A 16,074-nucleotide genomic window follows, 5' to 3' on the forward strand; every position below is an offset into this window, starting at 1 on the left:
CCATTTTTGACTGTTCTAAGACATGCATCTCCCCTTAAGTCTAATAAAATTAGAATATAATCTGACTCACTAGTAGATCACGATCACATTTATTTCGTAGTGAAAAGTTTGTGCAACAGCTATGGCCCATTTGTCAGTACTGTATCTGCAAGCTTTGTTGACAGATTTTTGGTGTTCATTTTTCGTTTTGAACAGCGGTGTGGCCACGGGGACACTCCGGCGCCCCTGGCTATCGTGAACTCCAGAGCAAGGTTGCCGAACTGGAGACAAAGCTGAGAGGTGGGTATCTAGCATAGGATGGGGAAGCGGAAACTTCTTGTTTGCTAGAACGCTGGTGACAAGGCGACCTGGTGTCATTTTTATACAGTGTTGTAACACCTTAGAATAGAGCAGTGGAATGCCTGTGGCCATTTCAAAAGTCTCTCGTGACCACCGTAAGAAAGGCTAGTTTTAGAGGTTGTTTGACCACTGTGTGTTACGGCGCTGGCACATTTACAGAGAGGCAGGATGGCAGCCAGCAAACTTCTATTCCGAGCACCCCCATGAGAGCGCACTCTCTGGACCGCAGCAACCACGAGATGGACTGCCTGAGAAACGACAGTGTTCAACCACGGGGTCAGGTGGGTGGTCCTTTCCTAATAATCGAAAAAAAAAAAATGTTATAATATATATTATATGTTATGTAAAGTGCATGGTCTGTTGCTTGAGTTGAAATATGTGTTCGGCTAATGGTTGACTCTTGATCTCGGTGGCCCTGACTAACGTCCCTTTATGAAGAAGGTAGTGACATTCTCCGTTTCCTGCTGGCTTCCTTCTAATACCTCCATGCCCATCATTGCGTGAGAGCGTCGCTGAAAGGGTCAAAACTTGTTGGTGCACTTGCAAAATTCCAAAGCTTTGCCATTGTTTTGCCATTTATTGGCCGGGCAGGAGTTTCCTGCTTGAACTGTCTGCACCCGGTGGTGGTTCCTGCCCGACCTGCCTTAGCTTGATTGTGGTCTCTTCGCCACCAGAAAATCGCCTCTTCTGATAGAATGTTTTCAGTGCTTTCCCTTCGACATAACTGCAGCGTGAAAAAAAATACAAACGCAATGGAAGGAAAACACTGACGACACGGACAATCGCTGCACTCACAACTGGTTTTATTTTGCCAATACATGCAAAATATAAAGGTTCCGCTGTGCATGCACTCACATAATACAGAAGAAAAGGAGACGTGCCAACGACAACATAGCTCTTCTTAGCTCGTGCCTCAGTTCCAATACCATCGGCGTTGATGCCATCTGGGGTGCACGCCATGGCAATATGCCAGGATGCTGCGCCAGTAACAGCATGGTGTGTTTATATTTTGACGAGAGCGCCAGCGGCAATGGCTCACTTGGCAAGCTTGGCAACGTGCCAGGACACTGCTGTGGCCGGCTGCCGACAGGGTATGTGTTGTAAGAAAGCCGGCGAGACTGTGAGGAAGAGACATGGGGCATGAGGTAGCACGTGTCAGAGTACATGCACTCGAACACCGGAGGAGAACCTGGTAGTTTAGGCCAGAATATCACAATAAGTTTTTACTTTCACCCCACAGCTAATGCTAAAACATTCGCGGTACACACATGTAACTGTCCTCTGAGTTTTTTTTTTATGTAGAATGTTGTCCCACTCGTTTGGGTGACCTCTTCTGTGCAATTGGTCATTAAATCGGCTATGGTGCAGCTGCGTCTCGTGCATACGCTGATGTTATGATCCTTTCCAAACCAAGGAAGAAATTGGTTGGGTTTTAACATAGTTAAGGGGGGAGACTACCCTTAAACACCAACTTTTTTGTTTCTTGAGATATCTGAATGAAATATTCAGGGTAGGCGAAGAGCACGACCATTTGAAGAACTACCAAGTTTCATGGAGCTGTGGGCACTGGTTCCGAAGTTACAGGAGTACAGCAGCCGACGTGTAATTCGGACTCTAATAATTCGGACTTGTAGGATATTTCGGACCTCGTTGAGGCACCGTCAGTCTCCCCATAGAAGCGCATACATATTCACAACGGATATTTCGGATCTAAAAAGTCCGAAAGTTCGATTTTTCGGACTAATTTCAGTCGCCTGCGGGCCAAAGTTGGCCATCTTTTCGGCGGCGCAAAAGGCGCTATCTTGGATGTGGTGGATTTATGCTGCAGTTGGCTTTGCTTGACACACTTTCGGTACCTCATTGTTGCCAGTAGAGGTCCCTGCGATCTCTGACACTTGGAGGTGGCAGCCGGATTGTCATCGCCGCCAACTTGCTTTTGTCGCCGACGTTGTCGCGGGCAGTTATCGCTTGTCCCATACGTTGAGAATTCGTTGTTGGGAAGGAAATTGTGAAGGAGCTATCTCACATGTCGGTAGGAAAGGATAAAAAGAGGGACTGAGAGAAGAAAGGAAAAAAAAGATCTGCCGTAATGGAGGGCTCCGGAATAATTTCGACTACCTGGGGAACTTTAACGTGCACTGACATCACACAGGACACGGGCGCCTTTGCGTTTCGCCTCCATCGAAACGCGCCCACCGCGGTCGGGTTCCAACCCGGGTTCTCCGGAGCAGTAGCCGAGCGCCCTAACCACAGAGCCACCGTGGCGGGTCTCATACGTTCGCCGTTTCGTCACTTGGGTTTCTCTGACCGTGTTGACCGAGTGGCGCTCAGTCCTCACAAAGTTACATCTGTTCGCCGTTTTGTGATTGCGTCCGGCGGTTCCGCCGCTTTGAGAGAAAAGTGCCTTATCTTCGCGTGTGTTGAACAAGCGGTGTGGTGCACACTCAGATTGTGGACAGCATGGACCCGCTGTGTCCGTCAAACAAGCGTGGCAAGTATTCCAACTAAATGCGGTGACCTTGCTGTCTAGCGTGTGCAGTGAAAGCACAACCATGGCGCAAATACAGGCGCAAATCGTCGCCAACAAGAGAAATTTTCCGCAAGGTAACATCAGTGACATTTTAAAGCAGATTTTTCTCAATAAAGTGATTTTTTTGTACTTCACGGATTTTTCGGACTGTTCGATTATTTGGACCATTTTTGAGGTTCCTTCGAGTCCGAAAAATCGGTCGGCGACTGTATATCAAAGTGGTTCACATAGGTCGCTTATTCCAGGCCTGGAGAATTTGAAAATGGGTTTGGCTCTGTGAAATTCGTTATGGTCATTCCTGGATAGGTGCCCCAGGGCAAGACAGAGCCCTTTTTCTAAATTTCCTTGCTGGAAAAGTCAAGCCCAGCACTGAATTTAGTGTCAATAAACTAGATCTTCATTAGGCATATTTAAATTGCTTATGACAAATTCCAGAAGCAATAACTTGAAAAAGCGGGCTTGTCTTGTTCTCAAAAATGTATTCAGGTACGGAGTAAAAAAAGCCTTATGGAAATCCGATAAGCGGTTCCCGAGCAGCAGCCAGAATGAGCAGCCCCGCCAGGCAAAAAATACATCCTGAGAAAACAGCCCTCAAAGGTTGCGAGAACACAAGCTTTCTTGTTTCTTGTGATATCTGAATGAAATTTTCAGGGTAGACTAAAAACACAAACATTTGAAGAAATACCAAGGTTCATGAAGCTGTGCACACTGGTTCTCAAGTTACAGGAGCATATCAAAATGGTTCACATAGGTCTATTTCTCCAGGCCTGGAGAATTTGAAAACAGTGCTGTCACTGTGAAATTCATTGGGGTTATTCCTAGTTAGGTACCGGAGGTCAAAACGAGGCCCTTTTGATGAATTTCCTTGCTGAAAAATTTTAGCATAGCACTGAATTTAGTGTCATTAATTAGACCTCATTAAGCCAATATTAATTGCTTATGACAGATTCCATACGCAATAATCTGAATAAACGAGCTTGACCTGCCCTCTGAAATTTATTTAGGTACGGAATAAAAAAAAAGACCCCATGGAAATCCGGTAAGTGGCTCCCGAGATGCAGCCAGAATCTCGATCTTCTCGGACGTCAGGAAATGTTTCCAAGTGAACGGCGTGCGATGCATTCTCATGCCTCGGGGTAGATGCGAGACAGGAGCTGGAGGTCGCAGTCGCCGAGTTTGATGCGTTCGGTACGCAAGGCATGCCCGAAGCAACGCATTCTTGCACCGATGAAGATGCTGGTACGTCGCTGGAAGCGGCAACGCAATTGCTGTCTAGTAGCGATGTAGAAGAAGTTACGCGGCTGGAAGCATCGACAGTCCTTGTTGGCGGCACGCTTTTCCGAAAGAACACAGTTCATACCACGCTTCCGGGCACTGAACGCGTGTAGCGTCTTTAGCTTTGTTGGACGCATCTTGAGTGACTGCGCAATAGTCAACAGTCTGCAGGAAACTGTTCGGACGGCACGGCGAGAGATCGTAAAGACGGTGGCAGCGGCGATCACAATGAGAAAAGTAGAGAGCCAAGGCTGGTGGGGCGACGCGCTGGCCTCCGCTGGAGGGGACCGCCGCGTCAGCGTGCGCAGCAGCCAATAGCAGGCGCGTGATCCCCCGCGTTCTCAAGGAGCGCGCCCTTCGCCCAATCGCAGTCTCGCATTTCAAAGGCGGGAAACTCGAAAGGCGCTTTTAGGCCCCCAATCACAAACGAGTAGCGCTTCCACCACGCCGCCGCTGCCGTTGTCGAAGGCAGGCAAAAGAGAGCAAGAATTCACAAACAGAACAAGACCAAGATGGCGGCTCTTGGTTCACTGGCTGAGCAACAGCGTACGCACACAGTTGGGGTATTTTCTGCACTCTCTCGCAGCTCAGCGGCGAGGCGTTAAGCGCTGGAGGATGCCGAACAGTGTTGGTCATGTGCCAGTGTAGTGAAGTCGGTCCCGCTTTGGCCAGTGTGCGGACACGGCTTCTTAGATATTTAATTTGAAGTACTTTCACGACAAATTAGTCGTTCATATTTGCAGAAAAGGTAGTTAATGGCACATACTACCGCAATGTGCACTTTTCCAAAAATCGGCTTTTTCACGATTTTTCGATTTTCAAGGGCCGCATCCCCCCCTTAAGCGCTGGAGGATGCCGAACAGTGTTGGTCAGGCACCAGTGTAGTGAAGACAGTCCCACTTTGGCCAGTGTGTGGTCACTGTGCCACATGCGCTAAACTTGGGCTTTCAAAAATTAGGATGCGGCATTCGCTAATGTGAGCGACTAGTTCTTCTAAGCTAATGCTTTGGTCAGCATCAAGGGCAACAATGAGTCACTCAAGAGTGTTTCACACAAGGGCTTTAGCTTTGTCTTGACATGACTGAAATGTAGCAGACCATATTTGAGATTTGATTCTGTGCTCACTGCCGGGGCCTTCTCCCAACTTTACTTGTTTGGGTGCTTCTACCATGCTGAGATCAGCAAGAGGCACTGTGCCCTTGGAGAGAGCAGGAGGATTGGGTTGGGTGAGGCATTGTTTCTTAATTTTGGTGCTTGGCAGACAACAAAAATAAACTGACTTTCTCATCTAAAATTTTTACAGCGCTGAACTGGGGATGTCAGTGCCACATATATTTGGTGTAGCACTAAAGAACTTCTTCATGGCATTACAGCTTACCATCTAGCAGTGGCAGTACGCATGTTGATTTAATGCTCGCTGCTTGTTTAGTGACGTTAGGCCTGACATATGGTCGTTATGCTAACAATTGCCAAAATGTTCATTTTCATCTGCTTGGTTCTAAAATTCACTCGCATCTGCTGCTAATGCGTAAGGCTTGCTGCATTAGTGCTGCCACTCCTTCAGGTCGATGCACAAGTTGTTTTTCGCTGTCATTGTTTGGAGGTAGACTTTTTTTTTTTTTTTTTAGTATTAAAGCACTATTACAATGGGTAAACCCCGAACAACATTTCTTTTGTCCTGTGGTTTATAAACTTCGCCTCACTGCTATGGAGAGGTTATGTCTCGCACTCATTATGTTTCGGCCACGTGGCTTAGTACAGTCATTCCTGGATGTAAATCTGAGTTGAAGGGGGCTGGAGGTTGGTTAGAATTTAGTGCGGGCCTTTTTAAGTGTAGCGGAGCTAGATTTTGGTGTTTTATGGCCAGATAAACAAGGAAGGCATGCAGCATTAGCTGTAGCTTTCTCATGCCGCTTGCGAGCTAGACTGTCCCTCTTTTTGTGCAGAACCCAGCCAGCACAGAGGTGCCAGGCCGAAGTATGGGCTGTCTTCTCGTCTGACTGCTCAATTTCCGGAGCAATTCTCCACCTCGCCTGAAGTGCAAGTCGGTGGCCGCGGCCCGGTGCCAGGTGGCTCCGCGGAGGGACCGCAGATTCCTAGGCAGCCACGCACGCTGCTGCCTGCCTATATTTAACTCGGGAAGCCGGGCGACGGCAAGTCTGCCAAGGGTGAGTCTTTCCTTTGTGTGCACGCTAGCCGTGGAATGTGAATGCACCAGAGGGGGTGCAAGTGCAGTGTGTCATGTAAAAGGCAAGTGGTGACTGTAGGTGGTGTGATGTTACTGTGAACTACTGTTCACAGTGAACTCCAGTGAAACATGAATAAGGGCCACTCAACTCCTCTGAATATATGAATGTGCACTGAGCTGATGCACAAATGTAGATACACCGTGCATATATCATTGAGGACGCAAGCAAGCGTAACGTAGAACAAGCAACAAATTTTTTGTTTCTTGTCATTAGCTTTGCCTTGCAACTGTTTCTAGCATAGGAGCTGAAATAAAATGTGCACACAGCAGCAAGGTTGACATGCAGCTGCAATCAGAATATGATTTGCAACGCAATGCTGACGTCAAAATGGCGAAAGCGACCAAAGCTGACTGGTTTCATAAGGTAATAATGTATGCTATGCCTGTGCTGCCTAACCTTGCCTACCACTGTTGCTGGCTGATATCGGCGTCTCGGCCTTTTAGCGAGTGGGCCGGGTTGCATGTATGGCACTGCGCTTTACACTAAACTGCTCCTAAAGTCTTTCGTAGCCACTGAGTAGGATAAATTTTCATATGCAGGAAATTACTAGACAAGTACCTCGCAGCAAAGGGGCATAATTTTGTCTCATTGTGTTGATGCTTTGCATAGCTGCTGTGATTGAGGGGTCGAATTGCAGCTAGGGCAGCTAAATTTCAGTTTAGGTGAAAGGAAAAACGTTCCTGGGCTGGGTGATGTCGGCACTCATTAGAAGAATTCCAACTGGTAGAAACTAGTCCCGAGGCCTCCACTGAGTGTCCCTCGTAGCTGACATGTGCCTTTGGGGTGCTACAAATTAAAAATTGGAGAAGCTGTGTTCCGAAAAGTCGGAAGCCAAAAGCATATAATTACTTATGCAGCTTCTTAGACGGTCATTGGATATAGTCTAGCATGTGCCGTATATACCCACCTAATGAACCCACTCTCATAATGAACCCGCCCTCCAGTTTCATCCGCCAGAATCTACTTTTTTTTTTTTTTTCAGCCTCTAGCATTTTGTAGCGGGGTCCTCTTTTTGCGCCCTCGGCATTGCAAACCTTGGCAGCGTGCCAAGATGCTGCCCCCCTTCCCCATGTCGCATGCCCTCATTCTGCCCACTTGTATGTTTGCACATGTACGCTTGCTCAGTAAATGTATTATGTGGGCACAATTTGTCGAAAGTTTCAACCTGGTAGCCGGGAAATCATGTTTTCTGGGAACGCATTAACCAGGAAAAATATAACGTCTTGCTATGGAACATTCTTAATGTCCGCGATTTTGAGCGTATTAACCGGGAAATCGTATGAACTCGGAACATATCAACGATTCAGTGTGTTCATTGGCATTGGCGTTGACAGTGTTCTAGATGAGGATGCTTTTGAGGAAAGGAAGGGTGGATAACTGGCTCTCTGGATAGCCCTGGCTCCCTGGCGCCCTGGACGGAGTCTGCGTTTACATCACGTTTCACGTTGCTCCGTCCTGTGACGTCATAACAGTGCACAGAGTTTGAATTGGAGGGCGGGAACAACTTTTTGAACTTCAAATCCAAATTTCTTTGAAATAAATGCATCTTTCGCTCCCGGACGAGTGGCAAGAAAGCCATGATATGCCGAACTATCATATTTTCCTAACCAAAAGAAAAAAAGAATGAGTGTTCTCCTCACTGTCCCTTTAAGGGAGGAAGAGGGTCTTAGAAAAAAATTTTATTAATGAAGTCAAAATTATGAAATCTTTAGGGAACATGTATTTTTGTGTGGTGATTCCAAATATGGAATTTAATTTCATGTGCAACAATTTCTTGAGCACTTATGCAATATGTTATGTAACTTTTTGAGAAGAGCTTTCAATAAATCCTGCTGCAGGGAACTTGCTAGAATGCATGTCACTGGTTTCTCTTGACATTGATCTATGCAATAAACCTAAGATTATCATCCTGTCTGTCATAAAAGTTGAGTTATAGAATTTTGAAGTTGTTGCTTCAGAAACAGGAAAACAAATATTTCTTCCCATTTGTGAAGTATGAAGTTCAATACCCTGTAACTCAACTTCTGTGATAGGCAGGATAATAATTTTACCCTTGATGCATAGCTTGTTGTCAAGACCAGCGGACGGGATGCATTCTAGCAAGTTCCCTGCAGCAAAATATTGTTAAAGCTCTCCGCAAAAAGTTACATGACATATTGCATCAAGTGCACAAGGCCTTGTTGTACATTAAATTTAATTCCATATTTGGAATCAGCACACAAAAATACATCTTCCCTGAAGACTTCATAATTGTGACTTCATTAATAAATATTTTTTTTCTAAGACCAGCTTCTCCCCTTAATAGAATATATTTGCTCTGAGTTGTCAAGAACCGGTTATTCCATATGCTTATGGCAACTCTGTATGAATGGTTGCACTTTTGGAGCTCACTGGCAGCACAAGATATTGGTGGTTGGGTCCAAAAATTCGCCTGCTTTTTGTTCTGCAGCTTTGCCATCGATGCAACTTTTTAATGGCTTCTTGCAGCTTTTGCTATATTAGTGAAACAAGATGTTTTTGAAAGCATTGGATGAAGGCTGTGTTGGCAGAGGTACAAGGCCTGTAGGGACATTTTTTACTGGAACAGCCCACTCACCCGGCTCATAGGAACTCTCCCAGTTAGGAAGTCGTGAAATGATACAGCAGAACTACGCTGTTTTTCATGAGGCCACGAGGAAAATTATACCAGCCAGGCAAAGTAGCCAAACAATGTGTGTGGATAAGATTGTGAGTGTTGTATGCGACTTTTTTTTTATTATTCCTTGTAAGCGCAATATGCTTCTGGAATTTACAAGCCTTTGCAGCTGCTAAGCTTTAAGGGGAGACACTGGTCTTAAAACGAAAATTTTTATTATTGGAGATATTGTAATGAAATTAGGTATCCGTATGTATTTCTTCCTCCTATTTTCATAAATGTAATTAGTTTCAACTTATCTCAATTAGTTTTCTACTTATGGAAAATTAACTGAAGCCTAATTAGGTAATTTCTTACGGGTCATTAAGACACTTTCCCTCAACATTTTTTGGTTCCGATTAAAATGTAGCCGTAGCCAAAGAGGTTCCTTGCGGAGCTATGCTATTTATGTTGTTATTAAGATACATCATCATATAAAAATGTTCAGTTATGTCGATGCATCACAATTCTGGAATATAATTAGCTGGTATTATTGTTCACAAAATTTGATATGTTCAACTTAGCCACATAAATATAGCATAGCTCCACAGTTGAATTCTTTCTGAATTCAATGATGTAAAGCTCATTAAAATTGCACCGCAAAAACATAATGAAAAGTTCCGTAACTCTAGTGACATTGGCAAAAAAATGAAGCTGAGAATATCGCAATTAAAGTTTTGACGCTGACTACAGAAAATTCTGGGAGGAATCTTCCACAACGGATTTTATTTAGGTGTTCCCTATCTGTTTCCCTACAAAGCAAAACAAAGAGTGTCTTATTCCATCCAAGGAAACATTAATAAAAAAATGTCGAAGGTGTAAGCGTGATGAAGTTGTAAAAAAAATGATTTCTTATGAAGTTATCGGTACATTTTTTTTTTTTAGGGGCAATGGAGTGCAGGCCTAGGGTGTTGAGCTCTAAAGACAATATTATGAATCCTGAAAACTGTTTTTTGAGAGACCTAGCAGTCCAGAGCCAAGGAGATCTGAGCCACCCTGGCAAGCAGATGGGTGGTCCTGAAAAGGACCGTTGGGTGCGACGCTCGACACGTCTCCTACTCTGTCTCTGAGAAGAACCCCCTGGACGTTAGGTAGCATGCTGCCCTGTGCTGCTGTAGAACGTCTTCATAGCAGTCCAGGACTGTAATCTTCAGTTGCTCCCGTTTTGTGCCGCCCTGTCAGTCTCTCTTTCGTATTAGCGCTCTTTAGCTGAGCTCCATTTGCCTTGCGCAAATGCAGGGCGCCTTTTCCTAGGCTTCGGCGAACAAGGCAGCCACCAGCAGCATAGCCCAGACTTGCAGTGATGGATTCATTAGTTGCCCTCCTTCCTTGGTTGTAGAGGGCAACAGCCTCAGCAGCAGCCGGCTTCACACTTTCCAAATAAGCATTTCCATTCTTTGAAGCTTGCGTCCAAACGAGAGAGTGTAGGCTCTCACTCACCTTCTGAGTCTTTCCTTCGCTGCATCGTGCCAACAGGTTCTCATCGCTGAGCTTTGCAAACACTGGCTCCAGAGCAGCCCCAACACGAGCCGGGAGGGCACTCTTTTGTGCAGGTGGAAGTTCACCACTGGCCAAGGCTCTGTTGAGCTTGCACCAAGAGTCAGCACCCTCAGGGCCCTTGGAGTGGTTCGGGACATCATTTGTAGAGGTCATGTGCAGGAGTGTAGCTTCCACTGCCTTCTTCACGCCTGGAACGTCTTGACTGTTGCTCCTCAGGGCATGGCCGTAGTAGTTGGTGATCTTCTTGATCTTTTCCTGCGTCAGCTTGCCTCTTCCGCCCAGAGATTCACCTTGAGCCTTCTTTCTATGAACCAGGTTCTGCAGAGCAGTCCGCATTCGCTTATGAACGTGGTTGATGCAATCCTTCTTGTCAGTCTTTATGAGTCTTTATGAGTCCGTACACTTTTGCTTCTGACAACGCATAAAAAGTCCGGCTGTCTCCAACAGAGAGGACGGTCGTGTAGCGCAGACCATACTTGGCCAGAGATCTTTAAAACATGGTCAGCGCATTCTCCACTTCCATGCGACCAGAGTTACAATCGATGTTTCGCTGGTACTCGTGGTGGCGAGCCAGTCACTGTAGCCTTCATCTTGTGGCTATGGTCCCAAGGCACATCTGAGACAAAAGTTCGAGTAAACAATGTGGTCTTTTGCCAGTGTACAGCTCAACAGTGCAGGCCACACTGATGTGAGAGCTACGACCTCGGGTCATCCACAAACCATCAAATATAACGTCAGTGTTCCCAATTCTACTCAAGAAGTCTCTATAGAGGTCCTTGATGACTGCCACACTGGCAGCTTCACTTGCGGTCGCTGTGCTTTCGCAGGCTTTCACAAAGTTTTCAGGTGTCCCTGAAAGGCCTTGTGGTGCAGACCTCGGTGGGACAGGTTCATACAGGCGCAAAAGTCTGCAAGTGCAGTCAAGCCTTTGCCTATCGTCTGTATTCCCTTCATGGCCCTCATGTTGACCTCGAAGGGAGTTATGTTGTCAGTTCCACTTACTTGTTGGGAAGAAAATTGCTTCCTCTCCAAGTGCAGCTACCGCAGATGAGCTGGAGCTTTACAGCTAAGCCATACTCCTTGTCTGTTGCCTTGCTCAAAGTCAGACTTCCTGCGCCGCAGGTTCCGCACTTCGGTTGCGCAATAAAGTTGTTTAGAACTTTCATGTCCACAATCACGAACTCGGTGCCAGTATCATCGGTCTGGCACTCCGCGCTGGCGCCAAGAAGTTCAAACTTGCGCTGGGTCGCTAAGTTTTCCGGCAGAGGGGACTTCGTGTTCGCCGATCACTCAACAAACTGCGCCTGCTCCGCCGCAGAGTAGTATGCGGCATCAACACGAACTGTACCGTAATCCGGGAATCAATTCGAGCTGGAACTCGGTCCTGCAGTGTCGTCAGCGAGCAGCGTGGTTGATGTTCCAGACAGATCCAGCGAGTCCGGCACCGGCTCTAGCGAAGGTCCCGACAGCGCACTTGTGGCCGATGCTGTACCATGCCCGTTTCTTACGGCTTCCAAAAGCTCGTTGCATGCACGGTTTAAGTCGGTTGTCTCCCGTCATCTTGATCGCATGGGAAAAATCCCAGCACAAAGCAGAAACATGGCGCATCAAGAAAAAACAAGCGCAAACGCAGACGCACATGAAGCGGCAGTGACGCTGGTAAGCGCAAAAGCGGAAAAAAAAAAAATGACGCGCCGGTTACTCCAGCCAATGGCAGGCGCGAAAAGCGCGCCATGCGCGAGCCAATCAGCGACCCGGAAATGGTCTTCGGAAAGCCAGCCAGGGCAGTCATTTTGCTTGAGCGACGCCATTTTGAGACATCGCAAATTGTGCGCAACGAAAACAGCTTCAAACCAAGCCCAAGATGGCGGCCATCGGCCGTCTGCAGCGTCCGCGGCATGCGTGGGAAGTTCAAACAAATTTCGCCTTTTTGGGGACATTTCGTGGCTGCCGTGGCATATTGAAAGCATATTTTATCGCATTTCCCGACCAAATTTACCGTTAATAATTTGAGAATAGGTGCTTGAAGGGTCAAACATTCCGAAAATGAGTTTTGCTCAAAATCGATTGTTTGACCATTTTTGACTGTTCTAAGACATGCATCTCCCCTTAAGTCTAATAAAATTAGAATATAATCTGACTCACTAGTAGATCACGATCACATTTATTTCGTAGTGAAAAGTTTGTGCAACAGCTATGGCCCATTTGTCAGTACTGTATCTGCAAGCTTTGTTGACAGATTTTTGGTGTTCATTTTTCGTTTTGAACAGCGGTGTGGCCACGGGGACACTCCGGCGCCCCTGGCTATCGTGAACTCCAGAGCAAGGTTGCCGAACTGGAGACAAAGCTGAGAGGTGGGTATCTAGCATAGGATGGGGAAGCGGAAACTTCTTGTTTGCTAGAACGCTGGTGACAAGGCGACCTGGTGTCATTTTTATACAGTGTTGTAACACCTTAGAATAGAGCAGTGGAATGCCTGTGGCCATTTCAAAAGTCTCTCGTGACCACCGTAAGAAAGGCTAGTTTTAGAGGTTGTTTGACCACTGTGTGTTACGGCGCTGGCACATTTACAGAGAGGCAGGATGGCAGCCAGCAAACTTCTATTCCGAGCACCCCCATGAGAGCGCACTCTCTGGACCGCAGCAACCACGAGATGGACTGCCTGAGAAACGACAGTGTTCAACCACGGGGTCAGGTGGGTGGTCCTTTCCTAATAATCGAAAAAAAAAAAATGTTATAATATATATTATATGTTATGTAAAGTGCATGGTCTGTTGCTTGAGTTGAAATATGTGTTCGGCTAATGGTTGACTCTTGATCTCGGTGGCCCTGACTAACGTCCCTTTATGAAGAAGGTAGTGACATTCTCCGTTTCCTGCTGGCTTCCTTCTAATACCTCCATGCCCATCATTGCGTGAGAGCGTCGCTGAAAGGGTCAAAACTTGTTGGTGCACTTGCAAAATTCCAAAGCTTTGCCATTGTTTTGCCATTTATTGGCCGGGCAGGAGTTTCCTGCTTGAACTGTCTGCACCCGGTGGTGGTTCCTGCCCGACCTGCCTTAGCTTGATTGTGGTCTCTTCGCCACCAGAAAATCGCCTCTTCTGATAGAATGTTTTCAGTGCTTTCCCTTCGACATAACTGCAGCGTGAAAAAAAATACAAACGCAATGGAAGGAAAACACTGACGACACGGACAATCGCTGCACTCACAACTGGTTTTATTTTGCCAATACATGCAAAATATAAAGGTTCCGCTGTGCATGCACTCACATAATACAGAAGAAAAGGAGACGTGCCAACGACAACATAGCTCTTCTTAGCTCGTGCCTCAGTTCCAATACCATCGGCGTTGATGCCATCTGGGGTGCACGCCATGGCAATATGCCAGGATGCTGCGCCAGTAACAGCATGGTGTGTTTATATTTTGACGAGAGCGCCAGCGGCAATGGCTCACTTGGCAAGCTTGGCAACGTGCCAGGACACTGCTGTGGCCGGCTGCCGACAGGGTATGTGTTGTAAGAAAGCCGGCGAGACTGTGAGGAAGAGACATGGGGCATGAGGTAGCACGTGTCAGAGTACATGCACTCGAACACCGGAGGAGAACCTGGTAGTTTAGGCCAGAATATCACAATAAGTTTTTACTTTCACCCCACAGCTAATGCTAAAACATTCGCGGTACACACATGTAACTGTCCTCTGAGTTTTTTTTTTATGTAGAATGTTGTCCCACTCGTTTGGGTGACCTCTTCTGTGCAATTGGTCATTAAATCGGCTATGGTGCAGCTGCGTCTCGTGCATACGCTGATGTTATGATCCTTTCCAAACCAAGGAAGAAATTGGTTGGGTTTTAACATAGTTAAGGGGGGAGACTACCCTTAAACACCAACTTTTTTGTTTCTTGAGATATCTGAATGAAATATTCAGGGTAGGCGAAGAGCACGACCATTTGAAGAACTACCAAGTTTCATGGAGCTGTGGGCACTGGTTCCGAAGTTACAGGAGTACAGCAGCCGACGTGTAATTCGGACTCTAATAATTCGGACTTGTAGGATATTTCGGACCTCGTTGAGGCACCGTCAGTCTCCCCATAGAAGCGCATACATATTCACAACGGATATTTCGGATCTAAAAAGTCCGAAAGTTCGATTTTTCGGACTAATTTCAGTCGCCTGCGGGCCAAAGTTGGCCATCTTTTCGGCGGCGCAAAAGGCGCTATCTTGGATGTGGTGGATTTATGCTGCAGTTGGCTTTGCTTGACACACTTTCGGTACCTCATTGTTGCCAGTAGAGGTCCCTGCGATCTCTGACACTTGGAGGTGGCAGCCGGATTGTCATCGCCGCCAACTTGCTTTTGTCGCCGACGTTGTCGCGGGCAGTTATCGCTTGTCCCATACGTTGAGAATTCGTTGTTGGGAAGGAAATTGTGAAGGAGCTATCTCACATGTCGGTAGGAAAGGATAAAAAGAGGGACTGAGAGAAGAAAGGAAAAAAAAGATCTGCCGTAATGGAGGGCTCCGGAATAATTTCGACTACCTGGGGAACTTTAACGTGCACTGACATCACACAGGACACGGGCGCCTTTGCGTTTCGCCTCCATCGAAACGCGCCCACCGCGGTCGGGTTCCAACCCGGGTTCTCCGGAGCAGTAGCCGAGCGCCCTAACCACAGAGCCACCGTGGCGGGTCTCATACGTTCGCCGTTTCGTCACTTGGGTTTCTCTGACCGTGTTGACCGAGTGGCGCTCAGTCCTCACAAAGTTACATCTGTTCGCCGTTTTGTGATTGCGTCCGGCGGTTCCGCCGCTTTGAGAGAAAAGTGCCTTATCTTCGCGTGTGTTGAACAAGCGGTGTGGTGCACACTCAGATTGTGGACAGCATGGACCCGCTGTGTCCGTCAAACAAGCGTGGCAAGTATTCCAACTAAATGCGGTGACCTTGCTGTCTAGCGTGTGCAGTGAAAGCACAACCATGGCGCAAATACAGGCGCAAATCGTCGCCAACAAGAGAAATTTTCCGCAAGGTAACATCAGTGACATTTTAAAGCAGATTTTTCTCAATAAAGTGATTTTTTTGTACTTCACGGATTTTTCGGACTGTTCGATTATTTGGACCATTTTTGAGGTTCCTTCGAGTCCGAAAAATCGGTCGACGACTGTATATCAAAGTGGTTCACATAGGTCGCTTATTCCAGGCCTGGAGAATTTGAAAATGGGTTTGGCTCTGTGAAATTCGTTATGGTCATTCCTGGATAGGTGCCCCAGGGCAAGACAGAGCCCTTTTTCTAAATTTCCTTGCTGGAAAAGTCAAGCCCAGCACTGAATTTAGTGTCAATAAACTAGATCTTCATTAGGCATATTTAAATTGCTTATGACAAATTCCAGAAGCAATAACTTGAAAAAGCGGGCTTGTCTTGTTCTCAAAAATGTATTCAGGTACGGAGTAAAAAAAGCCTTATGGAAATCCGATAAGCGGTTCCCGAGCAGCAGCCAGAATGAGCAGCCCCGCCAGG

The 16,074-nt window shown here is 46.7% G+C and overlaps 1 protein-coding gene across 1 annotated transcript in view; it reads left to right on the top strand.

Annotated features, from left to right (window-relative positions):
* LOC144114581 (uncharacterized) overlaps positions 1-16,074 on the top strand; it is a 197,148-nt gene that overhangs the window by 64,763 nt on the left and 116,311 nt on the right. The window contains exons 15-19 of the mRNA XM_077648418.1: positions 196-279; positions 499-620; positions 6,091-6,312; positions 12,838-12,921; positions 13,141-13,262. The gene's annotated coding sequence lies outside the window, so the exon portion shown is untranslated. The remainder of the gene's footprint in view (positions 1-195; positions 280-498; positions 621-6,090; positions 6,313-12,837; positions 12,922-13,140; positions 13,263-16,074) is intronic.

Source organism: Amblyomma americanum, chromosome 1, assembly GCF_052857255.1.
Source record: "Amblyomma americanum isolate KBUSLIRL-KWMA chromosome 1, ASM5285725v1, whole genome shotgun sequence".
Classification (NCBI taxonomy): domain Eukaryota; kingdom Metazoa; phylum Arthropoda; class Arachnida; order Ixodida; family Ixodidae; genus Amblyomma; species Amblyomma americanum.